Source organism: Oryctolagus cuniculus, chromosome 8 (assembly GCF_051225735.1).
Source record: "Oryctolagus cuniculus isolate XC-2025 breed Fujian yellow rabbit chromosome 8, ASM5122573v1, whole genome shotgun sequence".
NCBI classification, from domain to species: domain Eukaryota; kingdom Metazoa; phylum Chordata; class Mammalia; order Lagomorpha; family Leporidae; genus Oryctolagus; species Oryctolagus cuniculus.
In genome coordinates, this window is record NC_142874.1 from 76,307,248 (window position 1) to 76,319,884 (window position 12,637).

General features: G+C 39.5%; 1 protein-coding gene across 8 annotated transcripts in view; it reads right to left on the minus strand.

Moving 5' to 3' along the window:
• The window catches only part of LOC103350842 (uncharacterized), a 35,969-nt gene that overhangs the window by 13,076 nt on the left and 10,256 nt on the right, over positions 1 to 12,637 (minus strand). The window contains exon 3 of one of the 8 annotated variants that reach the window (XR_016212026.1): positions 8,178 to 9,182. The exons of 4 other annotated variants lie outside the window; for them this stretch is intronic. The gene's annotated coding sequence lies outside the window, so the exon portion shown is untranslated. Of the gene's footprint in view, positions 1 to 8,177; positions 9,303 to 12,637 lie in introns of those variants that run through there. 3 more of the 8 variants (XR_016212024.1, XM_089302579.1, XM_089302578.1) reach the window with 3 other exon arrangements.

A 12,637-nucleotide genomic window follows, 5' to 3' on the forward strand; every position in this document is an offset into this window, starting at 1 on the left:
TTCTCCCCACTGTGCCCAGTCTCTCACTTACACTCCCAACTGCTCTTCCTCATCCCTCTCTTATTCCCACTCTTATTTTTCACTGAGATCTATTAACATAGTTAACCGTATGTGCATAGAGTTCAACAAATGTTTCTCAACAGTCAAGACAAAGGTTGTTCAAGTCATTGCTTCTCAAAGTGTCAATTTCACTTCTACAAATTGCCTTTTAGGTGCTGTATTAGTTATCATGGGTCAGAGAGAATGAGTGGTATTTGTCCCTTTGGGACTGCCTTATTTCATTAAGTATTATGTTTTCCAGATTCAACCATTTTTTTGTAAATGATTTTTTTTTACCACTGTGTAGTATTCCATAGTGAACATATCCCATAATTTCTTTATCCAGTCTTCAGTTGACAGGAATTTGGGTTGATTCTGTGTTTTAGCTATTGGGAATTGAGTTGCAGATGAGGGTGCAGATAAATATTTCATATGCTGATTTCATTTCCTTTGGGTAAATTCCCAGGAATAGGAAGGCTGGGTCATATGGTAGGTCTACATTTAGAGTTCTGAGGTATCTCCATACTGTCTTCCATAGTGGCTTTACCAGTTTACATGCCCACTAACAGTGGATTAGGGTACATTTTCCCCGACATCCTCATCACCATTTGTTGTTTGTTGATTTCTGTATGAAAGCCATTCTAACCAGTGTGAGGTGAAACTTCATTGTGGTTTTGATTTGAATTTCTCTGACAGCTAGTTATCCTGAGCAGTTTTTTATAGGTCTGTTGGCCATTTGATTTTCTCTTTGGAAAATATCCATTTACGTCCTTTGCCCCTTTCTTCACTGAGTTGTTTGTTGTTGTTGAGTTTCTTGATTTCTTTATACATTCTGGTTGTTAATTGCTATCTGTTGAATAGTTTGCAAATAATTTCCCCCATTCTGTCAGTTGCCTCTTCACTCTCCTACTTTCTTTTGCAGTACAGAAGCTTCTAAATTTGATATAATCCTATTTGTGAATATTGGCTTTGAATACTCGTGCCTCTGGGGTTTTTTTCCAAGAAGTCTTTGCTTATGCCAATGTCTTGCAGAGTTTCCCTACTTTTCTCTAACAATTTGATGGTATTGGGTCAGAGAGTAAAGTCTTTAATCCATTTTGAGTGGATTTTTGTGTACTATGTAAGGTAGGGGTCTTGCTTCATACTTCTACATACTGAAATCCAGTTTTCCCAGCACCATTCCTTGAAGAGACAGTCCTTGCTCTAGGGATTGATTTTAGCTCCTTTGTCAAATATAAGTTACCTGTATATGCTAGGATTGATTTCTCATGTTTCTATTCTGTTCTATTGGTTTGTGCATCTGTTTTGGTACCTATACCTGTACCAGGCTGTTATAATTATAAATTCCTTGTAGGACTTCTTGAAATCTGGTATTGTGATGCCTCTGGATTTGCTTTTGTTGTATAAGATTTTTTAGCTATCTGGTGTCTCCTGTGTTTCCATATGAACTTTCAACATAATTTTTCTTTATCTAAGAATATCCGAAAGTCAGATTATCTGGGGCAGGCAAGATGGTGGAATAGGAAGGGAGCACACTGATAGTCCGGGGAGAGACAGTTTAATAAAAGTGGAGATACTGCAGGTTCAAGGAAGAGTAGGGGAGGAAACATCAGAAAAAACTCTTCTGGAATGAGTGATTCACAGTGGACCTGCGTGGAGAGCATGGGAGCCCACAGTTCGGGACACTAGCGGCAGACTCAACACACCAGCGCTGGAACGTGAGGTGAGCCGAACCTCAATAGCCCGAGAGACACTGATAGGCAAGCGGAAAGAGGAGACTAGAGGGAACGACCCCGGGGGGAAAAGTTCACCAGGCTAACTAGAAGAGAGAGAGAAGAAAAAAAAAAAGTGACCGATACGGACATGGGTTTCTCTCTCTCCGCTCACCTCTCAAAGGCTAGCAAGACAAAGAGCAGGTGCCATCTTGGACATATGTCATAAGCAGAGTGACCTCAGGTCTGCACGGGCCCTGAGCCTAGCAGAAAAACCTGACTCTGGGCGGGGCAAATTAACAGGAGATTAGGACCTAGTGAATTTGTGGTGCTACTGAACTGAGACTATGAAAAAAGAGACAGTGGGGGATAGAACTCACAGAATTCACGTGAGTGCTCTCCAGAGACACTACAATTCTGTAACTTTGGCAACCCAGTGGGAGACTGAAGGAGAATTTGAGCCCACTCTGAGGGCAGAACAGATTCCCTGTGTGGTCCTTGGGAAAGAGCTTCCAATCTCTGGCTCCTGTGGGTATATCATTTGCCTGCTAACTACCTCCAACTTCATTCAGCTGTGTGGAATTACTTCCCGTTTGAATCAAAAAAAGAAAGAAAGAGAGAGAGAGAGATCTACCACGCCTAACCTGGGAGTGCCACTTTTAGCACACTAAACAGAGCTCTCAGGCCACACCCATCTCAAGCCTCTAAGGCTCCATAAAAGACAGACAGCCCACTTAATCTAGAGTCATAGTATAACAAGAAAAATCACCACAGTGAAGAAACCAAATATCTCCAATATGCCAAATAACAAATGCAAAAACTGAGGTAATAAAAACAAGAAAGTCACTATGATGCCCCAAATGAAAAAGATACCCCAATTCAAGATTATGAAGATGATGAGATAGAAGAAATGCAAGAAGCAGATCTCAAAAAATTGATAAGAACATTAAGAAGTTCTTAAAAACAAATTCTTGAACTACAGAAATCCTTAATGGACAAGATAGAAAATCTCTCTCGTGAAAATGAAATATTAAGGAGGAATCAAAATGAAATGAAACAACTAGTACAACAGGAAACTGTGATAGTGACGAGAAATCATAATGAAGTGAAGAATTCAATAGATCAAATGAAAAATACAATAGAGAGCCTTACAAACAGAATGGGTGAAGCAGAAGAGAGAATCTCAGACTTAGAAGGCAGAGAACAGGAAAGGATACAGTCAGACCAAAGAAAAGAAGAGGAAATTAGAAATCTAAAAAATATTGTCAGGAATCTTCAGGATACTATTAAAAAACCCAACATTCGGGCTCTAGGAGTTCCTGAAGGCATGGAGAGGGAGAAAGGATTAGAAGGCCTTTTTAGTGAGATATTAGCAGAAAATTTCCCAGGTTTGGAGAAGGACAGAGAAATCCTAGTACAGGAAGCTCACAGAACCCCTAATAAACACGACCAAAAGAGATCCTCACCATGACACGTTGTAATTAAACTCTCCACAGTGAAACATAAAGAAAAGATCCTAAAATGTGCAAGAGAGAAACGTCAGATTACTCTCAGAGGATCTCCAATCAGACTCACAGCTGACTTCTCATCAGAAACCCTACAAGCTAGGAGGGAATGGCGAGATACAGCACAGGTACTAAGAGAGAAAAACTGCCAGCCCAGAATATTATATCCTGCAAAGCTATCATTTGTGAATGAAAGTGAAATAAAGACTTTTCATAGCAAACAGAAATTGAAAGAATTTGTTGCCACTCATCCAGCCCTGCAAAAGATGCTTAAAGATGTGTTGCACACATATTCGGGACATGCTCAAGCTGACTTACCTCAAACGGTAGATTTAGAAACATACCAGGGGATTCCAATTCAATCCCATCAAGGTGGGCTTCCATAGCCTTGGCAGCTCATGACAAGAGCCTAGGTTGATTACTGATGACATAAACAAGAGTGTCAATTTGTTTTTTTTTTATTTTTAAACTTTTATTTAATGAATATAAATTTCCAAAGTACAGCTTATGGATTACAATGGCTTCCCCCCCATAACGTCCCTCCCACTCGCAACCCTCCCCTTTCCCACTCCCTCTCCCCTTCCATTCACATCTAGATTCATTTTTGATTCTCTTGACACTCTTGTTTATGGCATCAGTAATCACCCTAGGCTCTTGTCATGAGCTGCCAAGGTTATTTCAAATAAATATTAGTTCTAAATGCTTTAAAGTAGTTTTTTTTAAAATCTTTTTATGTCTGTGGCATTACTTACATTATATTGTTCTTTACTGCTTTTTATTGTTGCTAAACTCATGATTGTAACGTTACTAAAGCTTTTTTTTTAAACTTTTATTTCTGGCATGGAAAGCGAAGACACTCTGGGAAAAAAAAAAAAAAAAGAAAACCTAAATGAAAGATCTCCGCGTGTGAGATCCCAGTGGAAAGAATGGGCCAAAGAAGGAGGTACCTTTCTCTGAAGGGAGGAGAGAACTTCCACTTTGACCATGGCCTTGTCTAAATATGATCAGAGTCAGTGAACTCAGGGGGCTTCCATAGCCTTGGCAGCTCATGACAAGAGCCTAGGGTGATTGCTGATGCCACAAACAAGAGTGTCAATTTGTTAAGTCAACAACAGGAGTCACTGTGCACTTCCTCCTCATGTAGGATCTCTGTCCTTAATGTGCTGTACATTGAGATTTAATGCTATAACTAGTACTCAAACAGTATTTTTCACTTTATGTTTCTGTGTGGGAGAAAACTGTTGAAATCTTAATGTATGCTAAACTGATCTTCTGTATATAATCGAAAATGAATCTTGATGTGAATGGAAGGGGAGAGGGAGTGGGAAAAGGGAGGGTTGCGGGTGGGAGGGACGTTATGGGGGGAAGCCATTGTAATCCATAAGCTGTACTTTGGAAATTTATATTCATTAAATAAAAGTTAAAAAATTTTAAAAAAGAATATCCTTGGTATTCTCATTGGTACTGCATTGATTCTGTAAATTTCTTCGGGCAATATGGATATTTTGATGATATTTATTTTTCCTATTCAGATTCATGGAAGATTTTTCCTTTTTTTTTGTATCTTCCTCTATTTCTTTAATGTTTTGTAATTCTCATCATAGAGATCTTTGACATACTTCCTTCATTAAATTTATTCTTAGGTATTTGATATATTTTGTAGCTATTGTGAATGGGATTTTTTAACTTTTAATTAATGAATATAAATTTCTGAGGTACAGCTTATGGATTACAATGGCTTTTCCCTCCCCATATTCCTTCCCAACTGTAACCCTCCCCTCTCCCACTCCCTTTTCCCCTTCCATTCACATCAAGATTCATTTTCAATTCTCTCTGTATACAGAAGATCAGTTTAGCATATATTAAGTAAAGATTTCAACAGTTTGCTCCCACACAGAAACACAAAGTGAACAATACTGTTTGAGTACTAGTTATAGCATTAAATCACAATGTACAGCACATTAAGGACAGAGATCCTACATGAGGAGGAAGTGCACAGTGACTCCTGTTGTTGACCCAACAAATTGACACTCTTGTTTATGGCATCCGTAATCACCCTAGCTCTTTTCATGAGTTGCCAAGGCTATGGAAGCCTTTTGAGTTCACTGACTCTGATCATATTTAGACAAGGCCATAGTCAGAGTGGAAGTTCTCTCCTCCCTTCAGAGAAAGGTACCTCCTTCTCTGATGACCTGTTCTTTCCACTGGGATCACAATTGCAGAGATCTTTCATATTTTTTTTTCCCAGAGTGTCTTGGCTTTCCATGCCTAAGATACTCTCATGGGCACTTCAGCAAGATCCAAATGCCTTAAGGGCTGATTCTGAGGCCAGAGTGCTGTTTAGGACATCTGCCATTCTATGAGTCTGCTGTGTATCTCACTTCCCATGTTGGATCGTTCTCTCCCTTTTTAATTCTATCAATTAGTATTTGCAGACACTAGTCTTGTTTGTGTGATTCCTTTGGCTCTTAGTCCTATCATTATGATTAGTTGTGAAGAGAAATTGTTCACTGGGACTAGTGAGATGGCATTGGTACATGCCACCTTGATGGGATTGAATTGGAAACCTCTGGTATGTTTCTAACTCTACCATTTGGGGCAAGTCTGACTGAGCATGTCCCAAATTGTACATCTTCTCCCTCTCTTATTCCTCACTGTTATATTTAATAGGGATCACTTTTCAGTTAAATTTAAACACCTAAGAATAATTGTGTGTTTATTACAAGTTCAACCAATAGTATTTAGTAGAACAAAAGAAAAATACCACAAGGGATATAAAGTATTAAGTTGTTCATCAACAGTCAAGGCAAGGGCTGATCAAGGAACTGTTTCTCGAAGTGTCCATTTCACTTCAACAGGTTTCCTTTTCGGTGCTCGGTTAGTTGTCACTTATCAGGGAGAACATATGAACATATGTCCCTTGAATGGGATTGATCTTAGAAGATCTTTCTCAGCTATGGCATTGTTTCTGTATAAAAAGGCTGTTGATTTTTGGAAATTGATTCTGTATCTGACGACTTTATCAAGCTCTTCTGTGAGTTCCAGTAGTGCCTTGGTGGAGGATTTTAGATCCTCTATATATAGAATCCTGTCATCTGCAAATAGGGATAGTTTGACTTCCTCCTTCCCAATTTGTATCACTTTGATTTCTTTTTCTTTCCTAAAGACTCTGGCTAACATTTCCAGGACTATATTGAATAGCAATGGTGGGAGTGGGCATCCTTGTGTGGTTCTCAAACTCAGTGGAAATGCTTTTAATTTTCCCCATTCAGCAGGACACTGACCACTGGTTGGAAATAAATTGCCTTGATTGTATAGGGCAATGTTCCCTCTAAACCCAATTTGTTTAGAATTTTCTTCATGAAAGGCTGTTGTATTTTTGTCAAACACTTTCTCTGCATCTGCCTACGTGTCAGCAGGTTCCAACCCACTAAATAACTTGGGTCCTTACCCAGTTGGGAGACCCAGATGGAGTTCTAAGATCCTGGCTTTGGGTTGGTCTAGCCCTGGATGTGGTAAGCATTTGAGAAGTATGCCAGTGGAAGGGAGAGATAATCATTCTCTCTTTCAGATAAATCAAAATCTTAACCTGTATTTGGGGAAATTACAGTGAGCCTACCTTGACTAGTGAAATGATTCCAGATTCTTAACCTAGGTCAACATTTTCTTACTAATTTTCATACAGATTAGTCATATTATCTGTTCATCTATTCAAAATTTATCTTGGGAGCATGTTTCTATAAATGGATATAAAGAATTCTAAAAACTTGTTTTTCTAATGGGTTCTTCTATGTATGTGGGCTGTCTGGAGATGCTTTTTTCTAGGGTGATTTTTTTTTTACTTTTTTCATTTTATTTCAAAGGGAAAAACACAAACATCAGTCTTCCTGCTGCTAGCTGACTCCTCAAATCCCTACAGTGGTTGGGGCTGCACCAGGCTGAAGCCAGGAGCTCACTGGGGTCTCCAGCATGGGTGACATGGATATAATTACTAGAGCACTCACCTCTACCTCCCAGGGTATGCACCAACAGGAAGCTGAAATTGGAAGCAGGGCCAGGACCCAGCCCAGCCACTCTGATAGCAGGTGCTGTTCTAAGTGGCATCCCAATCACTACACCAAATGCCTAGCTCGTGTGGTCTCTTACATATTTTAGGCAATTTCACAATTTGGTTTATGATCTTAGCTAGCAAAATGAAAGTTTCAAAACTGAATCTCTAGGTGAATTATCACAATCATGTCTACTTTGATAAAAGAGCATCTTTTGACTTTTCAGTAGTCCACTTATCATTAAGCCTAGTTTGGTGCCTCAGAGAAACATAATCCCAGAGCCACATAGCCCCACTTTGTCTTATGATTTTAGATTCCATACCTGAATTCAGGAGGTATCTCCACATGTTTGTAACAAAAAACTTACCTCCAGAGGGAAAAGCACCATATGATGATGCTCAACTAACATCATTTGCACATAAGACTAGATTGTCTATTCTCTGAGGTATCAAAAAGTAGAAGTCGGTTAAGCATCAAATTAAGATTTTGCCTTCAGTTAATCAAGAAAGCAATGTTTCTGGAATTTTAAAGGAAGTTTTATCCCTTTCAAACAGGATATGCAGAATGGCTACAGAGTCTTTATGCAACAGACTAAGACAAAAGTTTCCATTCCAGAAACAGCCAGACCTAAAATCAGAATTATTTCTAATTTGCAATCATTAACTTGAAATCAAGAATATGAAGTTAGTGCATATACACATTTTAAGCATATGCAAATATCATTTTGTACATGACAGTGTATTCTAATGAGAAAATTATGATTTAAATTGTTATACTATCTCCATAATATTAAGAACTGTCTAAAGAAATTAATTGCAATATAATTATACTAATATATGCAGTTTCTAACTACAGTGGATTTACACATAAACAGGAGTTGAATGCAAAGGATTTTTGACAAAAGGTTTATCCACTTATTTTTATTGTATTTGAAAAGCAAAGTGACAGAGAGAAAGGAGCATTCTATCAGTAGCTCACTCCCCCAAATGCCTATAATGGCCAGAGCTGGGCCAGTCTGAAGCCAAGAGTTTTGAATTCAAGCCACATTTATAATGGGAGTGGCAGGGACCCAAGTAATTGAGCCATCACTTGCTGCCTCCCATCCTAAACATTTAGCGTGAAGCTGGAATCAGAAGCACTGCCTGAACTCAAACCAGGCACCCTGGATGTGCGCTACATACATCCCAGTGTCTTAACCCCTATGCCAGAAGCCTTCCTTGGCCATGATTTCCTGAGCTGAACCATATCCAAAGGAATCTGGAATTTCAACACAATACTTTTATTTTTAAGTTTTTGAGTTTAGAAATGAGCATTTTAGTTTAGACTTCCATTTTGGCTCATTAAAAAACCTTGGAGGTGGCATTGTGGCATAGCAGTTAAGCCAACAGTGATGCCAGCATCCCATATGGATGTCAGTTCAAGTCCTGGCAGTCCCACTTCTGATCCAACGCCCTGCTGAGGCCCTGAGAAAAGTACTTGACCATCTCCTTCTAACATGGGAGACCCAGATGAAGCTCTTGGCTTTGGCTGGCCCAGCCCTGGATGTTGCAGCCATCTGGGGAGTAAAAGGTTCAAATTTAATGATAGGCAATCTTCTTAGAACATATCATTTAACATTTTTTCTCACTTTTAAAGAAGAGTCTTGCTCTTATTCTATAAGATTTATTTGAAAGCAGTTACAGGGAGGGAGGGAGGGAGGGGGAGAGATGGAGAGGATGGAGAGGAGGAAGAGGAGGAGGAGGTCTTCCATCTGCTGGTTCACTCCCCAGAGGGCCACAACAGCTGGAGCCAGGAGCTTCTTCGAGGTCTCCCACATGGGTTCAGGGGCCCAGGGACTTGGGCCATCTTCAACTGCTTTCTCAGGCCATAGCAGAGAGCTGGATCAGAAGTGGAGCAGCCAGGTCTCAAACTGGTGTCCATATGCGATGCAGGTGCTGCAAGTGGCCACCTTACCTGATAGGCCACAGCACCGGCCCCTAGGATTCTTTCCACTGAAACTGAAAGGGAAGTATTCAGAGAACAGGGTAAAATCTAAAAACAGGTTTTTTTTTTTTTTTTTTTTTTGACAGGCAGAGTTAGACAGTAGAGAGAGAGAGACAGACAGAGCAAAAGGTCTTCCTTTTTTCATTGGTTCACCTCCCAAATGGCAAATAGAGCCAAACAGAGCAGGCACCATTTTGGATATATGTAACAGCTAACAGCTGCACCAGCTTGGGGCTGTGCCCGCCCTCAACAAAGCAGAAAAACCCGACTCTGGTGGGGAGAAATAACAGGAGTGTGGGAGAATTCACGGTGTGGCGGAGATGGGAGTAGTCTCATTGTGAGACAGCACAAACTCCGTAGCCTTGGCTACCCAGTGAGAGACATCACTGGGGAATCTGAGCTTACACTGAGGACTGAACAGATCCTTTGTGTGGTCCTTGGGACAGAGCAAATGAATACTATACCCACTGGGGATAGCGCTCAGTCACTGATTGCCAGCAAGGAGAAGAGCTCAGCTGAGCGTAATTACTTCCCTTCTGAAAAAAAAAAAAAAAGAGGGAGAGAAGATTTACCATGCCAAACCTGGGTGTGTCATCTTAACCTTGAAAAACTGAGCAGAGCTCTCTGGCCACACCCACCACAGGCCTCTAGAGATTCACCAAAAGCAGACCGTCCACTTAACCTAGAGTCATAGTATAATGAGAAAAGCCACCACAGCAAAAAAGAAAGAAGAAGAAACTTAAGAATATCTCCACAATGCCAAACCACAAAGGAAAAACCAAGAAAACAAGACAAGGAAAACATCATGATGCTCCCAAATGAACATGACACTCCAATACAAAATATGAAGATGATGAGATAGAAGAAATGCAAGCTACGGAGTTCAAAATATTTATGACAAAAACATTAAGAAGTTGTCAAAAACAAATGCATGAAATACAGAAATCCATATAGAACAGGACAGAAAATCTCTCTCATGAAAATGAAATCTTAAGGAAGAATCAAAATGAAATGAAGAATTTAGTAGAACATGAAATTGAGACATTGAAGAAAAACCAAAATGAAATGAAGACTTCAATTGGGAAGGAAGAAGTCAAACAACCGCAAAGTAGCAGGATATAAAATCAATGCACAAAAATCAACAGCCTTTGTATACACAAGCAATGCCATGGCTGAGAAAGAACTGCTAAGATCAATCCCATTCACAATAGCTACAAAAACATTCAAATACCTTGGAGTAAATTTAACCAAGGATGTCAAAGATCTCTACGATGAGAATTACAAAACCTTAAAGAAAGAAATAGAAGAGGATACCAAAAAATGGAAAAATCTTCCATGCTCATGGATTGGAAGAATTAACATCATCAAAATGTCCATTCTCCCAAACACAATTTATAGATTCAATGCAATACCAATCAAAATACCAGAGACATTCTTCTCAGATCTGCAAAAATTGATGCTGAAATTCATATGGAGACACAGGAGACCTCGAATAGCTAAAGCAATCTTGTACAACAAAAACAAAGATGGAGGCATTACAATACAACATTTCAGGACATACTACAGGGCAGTTGTAATCAAAACAGCATGGTACTGGTACAGAAACAGATGGATAGACCAATGGAACAGAATTGAAACACCAGAAATCAGTTCCAACATCTACAGCCAATTTATATTCAATCAAGGATCTAAAACCAATTACTGGAGCAAGGACAGTCTATTCAATAAATGGTACTGGGAAAACTGGATTTCCATGTGCAGAAGCATGAAGCAAGACCCCTACCTTTCACCTTACACAAAAATCTACTCAACATGGATTAAAGATCTAAAACTATGACTCGACACCACCAAATTATTAGAGAACATTGGAGAAACCCTGCAAGATATAGGCACAGGCAAAGACTTCTTGGAAAAGACCCCAGCGGCACAGGCAAAGTCAAAATTAACATTTGGGATTGCATCAAATTGAGAAGTTTCTGTACTGCAAAAGAAACAGTCAGGAAAGGGAAGAGGCAACCAACAGAAAGGGAAAAATATTTGCAAACTATGCAACAGATAAAGGGTTAATAACCAGAATCTACAAAGAGATCAAGAAACTCCACAAAAACAAAACCAACAACCCACTTAAGAGATGGGCCAAGGACCTCAATAGACATTTTTTAAAAGAGGAAATCCAAATGGCCAACAGGCACATGAAAAAATGTTCAAGGTCATTAGCAATCAGGGAAATGCAAATCAAAACCACAATGAGGTTTCACCTCACCCCGGTTAGAATGGCTCACATACAGAAATCTACCAACAACAGATGCTGGCGAGGATGTGGGGAAAAAGGGACACTAACCCACTGTAGTTGGGAATGCAAACTGGTCAAGCCACTATGGAAGTCAGTCTGGAGATTCCTCAGAAACCTGAATATAACCCTACCATTCAACCCAGCCATCCCACTCCTTGGAATTTACCCAAAGGAAATTAAATTGGCAAATAAAAGAGCAGTCTGCACCTCAATGTTTACTGCAGCTCAATTCACAATAGCTAAGACCTGGAATCAACCTAAATGCCCATCAATGGTAGACTGGATAAAGTAATTATGGGATGTGTACTCTATAGAATACTATACAGCAGTAAAAAAAAAATGAAATCCGGTCATTTGCAACAAAATGGAGGAATCTGGAAAACATCATGCTGAGTGAAATAAGCCAGTCCCAAAGGGACAAATATCCTATGTTCTCCCTGATAAGTGACAACTAACCGAGCACCAAAAAGGAAACCTGTTGAAGTGAAATGGATTCTTTCTGAAACAGTTACTTGATCAGCCCATGCCTTGACTGTTGATGAACAACTTAATACTTTATCCCTTGTAGTATTTTTCTTTTGTTCTACTAAATACTATTGGTTGAACTCTGTAATCAACACACAATTATTCTTAGGTGTTTAAATTTAACTGAAAAGTGTTCCCTGTTAAATATGAGTGGGAATAAGGGAGGAGATGTACAGTTTGGCACATGCTCAGTCGGACTTGCCCCAAATGGTAGAGTTATAAATGTTCCAGGGGATTCCAATTCAATCCCATCAAGGTGGCATGTACCAATGCCATCTCAGTAATCCAAGTGATCAATTTCTGTTCATAATTGATCATAATGATAGGACTAAGAGTCAAAGGGATCACATAAACAAGACTAGTGTCTGCTAATACTATCTGATAGAATTAAAAAGGAGAGAACTATCCAACATGGGAAACAGGATACACAGCAGACTCATAGAATGGCAGATGTCCTAAATAGCACTCTAGCCTCAAAATCAGCCCTTAAGGCATTCAGATTTGCCTGAAGAGCCCATGAGAGCATTTCAG